General features: G+C 35.4%; 1 long non-coding RNA gene across 1 annotated transcript; it reads left to right on the forward strand.

The window, feature by feature from the left end:
* Positions 1–5,643: 5,643 nt before the first annotated feature.
* Positions 5,644–6,961, forward strand: LOC128016744 (uncharacterized). Its single transcript, XR_008184272.1, has 3 exons — positions 5,644–5,781; positions 5,910–5,974; positions 6,681–6,961. It is a non-coding gene; the product is annotated as an uncharacterized LOC128016744 (long non-coding RNA).
* The last annotated feature ends 1,581 nt before the right edge of the window (positions 6,962–8,542 follow it).

Raw genomic sequence — 8,542 nt, forward strand, 5'->3', positions numbered from 1 at the left:
GATAAATACATTTAGGTTTAAAATAAAAAAACAAATTTTGCTGTGTGTTTGCAAAGTGATTTTTGTATGTTCAAGGACTCATGCTGTTTGTGTCTGAACAATTACTGACAAATGTGAAAAACAAAAATATCTCTGGTTAGTGCTTTAGGAGGTCATAAGCTTAGGTTAAACAAGATTAATGTTTAGACTTTTGCATATTATAACCTGGAACTTGGATGTGGGAAATAATTACTGTTAATTACTAATGACTTTTTAAACTTGAACAGATTTTTATTACCAGTGTATGATGTGATCCTCAGTGGTTTAGTGTATGATGGCCAGTTTTCCTTTGTGACTATTTACAAGTATTTACATCATACACTACCAGGCCTTCAAGTTGTTCTGATCACAACAAACTCATCCATAAATGTGTGCATTGTTGCTAGAAAACACGTGAAATCAAATGAATATGTGTTCTACAACCTGCTGAAAATATAAAAAACATCTTTGATCTCCGACGACTGGATGGATGAAAGTCTAAAGCTAAAAAAATTGTGTCTGTGATCATCATACACTGCGTGATTTTCTATTAAATTTGTCGGTTGCACTTTATTTTACAGTACATGTACTTACTTATAGTGTACTTACAGTGTATTTATCTAAGAAAGTTCTGGTAATACAAGGTAACTACATGGGGTAGGGTTAGGTTTAGGGGTAGTTTCAGGGGTAGTACCTAGTTATTACATAGTTATTGTAATTACTATAATAAGTACATAGTATGTACATGGGGAACAGGACTGTAAAATAAAGTGCTAGATTAAATCTACAGACTGGCTCTGACCTTTGGCAACTATAGCATCAACTTCTCTAGGCTGTAACTTGATGGAAAACTAGGGCAAAAATTGTGTAGGGTATTCCAGCCTAGAGACAGTTGACATCAATTAAATAAGAGGCTTTATAATGAAGCTAGTTTCTGTGTTCATCCCCGTGAATGAAATATATATATTTTTTTGTTTTATTTTATTTTTGAATTTGTCACTTAGCTGAACGTGGACTAGTATAGATGCTGCAATTTGCTTAAAGGGGTCATATGATGCGATTTCAATTTTTCCTTTCTCTTTGGAGGGTTACAAGCTCTTGGTGAATAAAGAAGATCTGTAAAGTTTCAAACACTAAAGTCTAAAAATCCAAAGAGATATTCTTTATAAAAGTTGAGACTCGTCCACGCCCCCCACATATCTATAATATTTGCATAATGTTGCCCAGATGTTCACGCAAAGAAAGAAGGCGTACCTTTTTATTCTCGTTGTAATATTGTTGTCGTATAGATGTCGTCATGCCTGGAGCTGATCCTTGCTGGTTGCTGAGGAAATACATCAACTTTGTTCTGTGGATCGCTGAATTGGCTTTCACCATGGAGGCGGCGTCCAGCCCGGGGTCGTCACATGTGGTTGCTGCAAGACCATGGTACGCTCTTTGTAGAATCCGCTAGCCCCGCCGATCTCAAGCCGCCCGACTCTGCTCACTCAAACTGGACGTGGCGCACTCTACGCTGGCTTTTTCGATGAAAAAGCGAAACTACTTTGTTTCTGCCTTCCCTTATTCAAGTGTGCTATTAGTATACTTCTTTTAAACTAAAAATAGGAAAGTATACGCTTTTAGTTTACTTTTTATTAGAGGTGCTCCGATCACGATCGGCCGATCGTTATGCGTATCTCCTCAGTAAAGCCGGTTTTCTAATCAGCGGTTAATTCCATCAGGTGCGTGATTTCACATAGAGCAGCTGTTACTACACAGAGCCGTTGTTAATAGAGAAGATGCGCAAATCACGTTTATTTTCAGCGTTTATTGGCCCATCTTCTCAGTTAACAACGGCTCTGTGTAGTAACAGCTGCTCTATGTGAAATCACGCACCTGATGGAATTAACAGCTGATTAGAAAACCAGCTTTACTGATGAGATGTGCATTAACGATCGGCCGATCGTGATCGGAGCACCCCTACTTTTTATGTACTCCTCAGAAATATACTTAAAATGACATTTAAGTATAATTACAAAAATACTAAATATATTTGAGCTATACTCCTAGAATCCGTGTTTTCATTGTTATTCGTTAGAGGGCGCTTCTGCACAGAATTTCTAAAAAAATACACAAGTGAAGAAGAAAATAAGAAACACCAGATACTAAGACGTGTGTAATCTAACCCGATCATCTGACATGAAACAGTATTAAAAACTGTAACGTTATGGAATAAAAAGTCGACCAATGAAGAAGTGATAATTACAGTCAAGCTTTGGGCTGTTGATCGACTCCATCTACGTTTTGATTATCATTCTGATTCCAGTTTATAGTCTTTTTTCAGCTTTTTGTTCAAAATGTTATTTCTTTATTTTTTATTAAACTTCTCCACATTAAAGTGTTTAAAAAAAGATTGCATGAAGCTAGAATAAAATGTTTTTGTTTACATGCAGATACCCTGTTCTTTCTTTTGATGTTTTGTATGTTCAGATATTCATACAACAAAACATATGCAAATTAAAACCCAAATAGGGACATAGTAGTATACTTAAAGTATGATGTAAAGTTCACTTAATGAAAACTTATGAGTTTACTTGCAGTATACTGAGACTATACTTCCAAGTGTACAAAGTATTTAATTAGTAATCTATCAGTGTACCTTTAAGTTCAGTTTTAGTATAATTGCAGTACAAACTACAAACATAGATGTAAACTAGTTTTGTACTCAAAGTTTGCTACTGTTATACTTAAAGTATACTTAAAAGTATATATATCGAAATAGATCTGTGCGTGAAAGCAACCTGTTAAAGCTGCCAGCGTCTATGATCTCATCAGTAATAATCAAACTACAATAATGTTGAGGAAAAAAGAAAAATCCTCAACTATTGTCTGTAAACTTTCTGACACTTAAAGAACACTTATTTTAATATTTTAAAAAATAGCCTAATCTGCTTATATAATAATAATAATAATAATTACAAAGTTAATTTTGCACAAAAATTTTTTGCTATAAAATTTATATGAAAATGTAGCTATGTGCCGTAATATTGAAAACTGAGAATGTGACGCATTGTGATTTTGAGTTGATAATGATAATCGTAATTGAACTGAATTGTGAAACCAGTGAAGATTCACACTCCTATTTTTAAGATGGAAGTAATTTCATACAGATATTCCAACTATAAACAATAAGCATATGAATGCAATTTTATCTAAGAAGTTTTAAAGATGTATTAGCACAGCAGAAGAATTAATTGGGTAAAAAATGTAGATCAAGAATCGTTTTGGAATTGGATCGCGACTCCCAGAATCGGAATCAGATCGGATCGTGAAGTGCCTGAAGATTCCCACCCCTAATAGATGTACAGGATGTATGACAACTTTATGATGCATTGTTAATCGTAATCGAATCGAGGGCCTCTGAATCATAATCAAATTGAATCGTGAGATACACATAGATTCCCACCCCTAATATATAACTGACCTGACCAAATTGAATGCCTTGTTGCTGGATTTTAGTGTTCCGGTTTTTGTAATTGACTTTGTACGTTCAAATAAAACAGTTTCAGTTATTCTTTGAAAAATGCCAAAGGTCCTGGGATAAGTTGCTCAACCCTTCTTATGATTATAAAGTATTTTACTATAATTTTACATTATATTTAACTAATGATTTTGATTTGTTGTTTGTTTGTTTTTTCTGTAAACTTTAAGTAAGCCTTGTTTATGAAAATTGGCCACTGAAATGTTCATGAAATTTGATTTCCCTGCAGCACTTCTAAGTGTGTGGTATATTAGCCCATATTTGTAAGGTCAGTTGCAGTCTGTTTTTTGTTTTGTTTTTTACTACACTCAATGGCCAACTGATGCTGACATTGTACATGATATTGGCACCGACTCTGTGTGATAAACAGTTCTTTGTGACTGTATTCTCAAGTTGGAAAATATGTGTAGTTCCCACTTTAAATGAACCTTAGTTCCCAGGACATCTACTAGATGGATTAAAATGTTGATGCTGCAAAGGAAGGGGGGGGGGGGGGGGCATAATGACAGTTTGACTGAAATATTTAGGTGTTTAAAAACAAATAAATAAATAAAACATGTTTATTCTGTGGCACATAAAAAAATAATTTGACGCCTATTTTTTGTCTGGAGACAATTTAAAAGACCTGAACAAACTGATGGATTACTGTCACGTTAACTTATTTACATCACAGCTTAAGGGGTCCCATTATATGGACTCCAAGATATGTTATTTTTCTTTATTATTCATCTAAAGTGAAAACAGGTGGAATATCCCTTTAATTTGGTTCACCTCAAATAGCTTAAGAAACTTTCAGAATTTGACAATGGTATTTAATACCACTTTTCAATAAAGTTAATTTCTAGCTGTAATAGAATGCTATTTTAGTTGTCACCACACTCTAAAAAACGCTGGGTTGTTTTTTCAACCCAACTGCTGGGTTGAGGCCGTTGGATAGGACTTTGGGATGTTTTAACCCAAGTTTGGGTTGAAAATAACTATCTTTTTTAACCCAGCGGGGGTGGGTTGAGGACGCGGACGTGAAGGAGAGCACGCACGTCACGTCAAAATCGTACGTCTCTCCAGTCTCCAGTGCGAGCAGCCGCCATTTTCTCAGCGTGATAGAAGCGAGAAGTGAGTGAAAGACTATGGTAAGTAACGTTAAATATTCAAAATGTAAAGTTATCTTTTATTGTTTACCCGGTTGTATGAAAGGCGGAAGGTTTTATGAAAGGCGGAAACAAAGGAGCTTAACGTTATATCTAACGTTATATAAAAAAAAACGGACGCGGTTTTCGCCTCGGACACGGAGGTCTTAACTGCCTCATGTAACGTTACTGAACGGAGGATGTACTTTTAATATAACGTCTGTGAATGTATTTTGTCATATTTACATAAGATTTTACATTATCTGTTCTCTTTGAGGCGTTAACAGACGGTTATGGTCACGGTTACGCTCATGTGAATTTGTCTTTTTTTTTCGCGGTTAAACTGAATGTATGTTTGTCTCCTAAAGGAAACGGCATTGTGTAGTAAAGACTAGCATAATTATTTTGAGGCTGTTGAAGTGGTAACTGTTAAAAGTATGTTTTACATGTAATGTTTCAGACTTGTCCAGCTCCTGTCTTCATTGTCCTCGCGCCGAGAGTTAAAGACACAGAAGCTGTTTGTGTGAGGAGTCACAGACCTGTGTGAGGATGAGGAGGAGGAGGAGGAGGTGTTCTTCTGAAGAGAGGGACAGACGGTTTAAGGAGAGTAAACTTCAGAATAACATCAAGTTATCTTTATTTTTACTAAGACTAAAATAATGTGTGTGTTTTTTTTAGATGTTGAAATCCAGAGACAAGATAACTTCATTCTTTTGAGACTGATGTAAGTTAAATTATTATTACTTTTTTTTTTTTTTTTTAGAAAATTTATGTTTCTGTTGTGTCCTGCCTGTTAACTTCACATTTTGATGCAAAAACAGTGTGATTTTATATATGTATGTATGTATATGTTAATATTTTATTGAAACCATTGATGCCCCTCTTTGCAGAACTCAAACTAACTGGAGTTAGGGACACACAAGTCTGCTTGTGTGAGGAGGTGGTTTTTTCAGCCTCTTTGGAAGAGAGGGAAAGATCGTTTAAGGCAAGTAAACTTCATAATTTCATGTTATCAGTTGTTGTTTTTTTACTAAGAGTAAAATAATGTTTGTTTTTTGTTTTTGTAGATGTTAAAAGCAAGAGACATGGGAGATCATCATTCCCTTGAGATTTTATGTAAGTGATTTTTAGAAAATAAATTTTTCTGTTGTCTCCTGCCAGTTTACTTCACATTTTGATGCAACAACAGTGTGATTATGTGCTCATTTCATTAAGACCATTGATGTCTGTGTTTTTTATTGCAGAACTCAAACCAACTTTGGAGTTGTCTGATTTGGAGAGTCATTATTCTTGGTCTTCGCTCTTAGAGGTAAAGTTCACACAAAAAATCATTTACTTGCCCTCAAGTCATTCCAAACCTATAAGACTTTTGTCTGTCTTTACAACATAAATTAATATATTTTTAGTTTTCTCATAATATTTGTTAATCCATTTATAGTTTAGATAATCAGTATTTTCAAGCTTCATAAATATAGAGTTATTGTAGAAGTAAATTCTGATATTTATATATGAATACATCTTAAATTATATGATAGCAAACATGTATGTTCAAAATAAAATATTGGTCTCCCAGACCAGCAATGGAGGACACAAAAAGAGAATATTAAATATATTCATATGTTTTCCAAAAAATGAACAGAGTTTGTATGAGTCTGGAAAAACATGGGGAGAGTAAATTATGAACATTTTAATTATTTGGTGTACTAACGGTTTGAAGAGCAGCCCTCCATGTACATGAATATTGTGAGGTATGTGAATGTCATGTCTGTTTTAATGTTTCAGTAAAGAAGCTTTCTGAAAGCAATATTTATTCAAACAATATCGCCTGTCCTCACACTAGTGCTGCCATTATAGCCTCCTGGAGCGCTGTGGTGGACTGAGACATTAAACAACCGCACAAAGTGTTGAAACTTTAAAACCGATTATTTACCTATCCTTACGGATGTGAATACACCTCTACCTGAAAATGGATAGTTTAATTAAATGTTTAATTTTTTCAAATGTGTTTCTCTTAGGCCACTGATGAAGAACAGGCGGTGACTGGGATGAATGCTGGTCAGAGAGGAGAATCTTCTTTCCCCTAAACTGATGCAGCGGTGGTTTTAAAGGAGGACGCTGCCCTGGATGATGTAGAAGATGTCACATGCTGTGCTGATGGGGTTTCTTTATGATTACATCAGTTATGCTAAAGAGATCATGAAAATTGACCGTGATGCATGATCTGTATTCATGGACTATGAAACAAACTGTAAGTCTATAATTTGTTAAAAAAAAAAAAAGTTAAATGCTTTTTCTGTGTTGTTTAGTAGAAAAGTTTACACTCTGTCATTCATACACCTGCTCACATTCTTTCTCACACACACACACACACACACACACACACACACACACACACACACACATGCGTCTGTTAAAGGTTATAATATCAAAGTTAATGTTGTGATTTATTTGTGTACTGTCATGCCAGAATAGTTGGAAAAAAAACTAACTAATTGTAAATTTATTGTATGTGTTTTCGTATATTTTTATACAATATATACAATTGAACAAAGTCCAATTTGATCTTAAGTTATATTCATCAAATGTTCAATGCGTTATGAACTCTGTAGCTGTTAATGCCATCCTTTTCTGCATTTCTTCTAACATGTTACTTTTTGACTTTTCTCTTGTTTTTAATAAATATTTTCCTTTTGGTAATTATTATTTGTGTGTAAAAGTGATATTTAAAATGAACAACATTTGTAGGTTTAATGCCTAGCTCAATTTGGGTTAATTTTAACGTAGAAATGCATTGTTTCCCCACATGGCTGCACTCTGCGAGTTTATTTTCTGCCAGCAGGAGGCGCTAAGAGCAGGAGAGGTAGGTTTCTCCGGTAACGGCTGCAGAGCGGTGCTGAGCTCACAAACGCTGCCTTATCAAGCACATGCGAAATGATATCGAACATTTTCTAAATACAGTAGTTTTCCTTCTGAAATACAGTGATAAAAAACACCCGCTCTGGTTTTTGAAACCCTGCAATATAGTCATTTTAAACCATAAAAAAGGCAACCCAGCAGGCTGGGTTAAATATGATAACCCAACTGGTTGGGTTAAAACAACCCAGCGCTGGGTTCGTCCCTTTTTGACCCAGCGCTGGGTTGTCAAAATAACCCAAATTGGGTTGTTTTCAACCCAGCAGTTTTTAGAGTGCATTGTACCCTTTCCTAAGCGCATTTTTGAACAAACGCTCCCCCCTCCAAGCACATTTTTTAGCCACGACTGAATAACTTTTTGTATTTTCAGGGACTTTAGTAGGCTGTTATCATATTTCACAGACAGACAGTGATTTCAGAAGTTATATCGATGAAGGTCAGAACAGGCAGTGCTGGTGTGGCGCAAATTGAGTCATTAAAATCCATGTCATATAAAAGAGCATTGTGATGACAAAATTGCATGTGAGTCACGTAGACGCCATACTTGTGCCACCTGTCCCATTACTAACAGGAACAACAGCCCCAGCTCACAATCACATCATTGTTTTAACATTAAAGCGTTTTCAGGGCCATCTGGAGCACCACCCACATAATTTAACAAGCCCTATGAACACATCATGAAGGAGTTTGTCTCTAATAAAAAGTTGCAGCATTTGGAGGTTTTCATAACACCCGTAATTTCACTTATGAAGCTACAGTGAATTAAACCACCCCACTTCTTGACAGGATCCTGGAAGCTTTTTCATTTACACAATTTTTTAGAACCTGATTTTATTCAGGTTCTCATTGGTTCTCATTCATCCATTGTAATTGTGTTACATATAAGCACAACTGTCATGCACTAACACGCTCAGTCTTACTGGTGTTACAGAGACAACCGTAGCCAGTCACGAAGAGAATCGTT

Source organism: Carassius gibelio, chromosome A7, assembly GCF_023724105.1.
Source record: "Carassius gibelio isolate Cgi1373 ecotype wild population from Czech Republic chromosome A7, carGib1.2-hapl.c, whole genome shotgun sequence".
NCBI lineage: Eukaryota > Metazoa > Chordata > Actinopteri > Cypriniformes > Cyprinidae > Carassius > Carassius gibelio.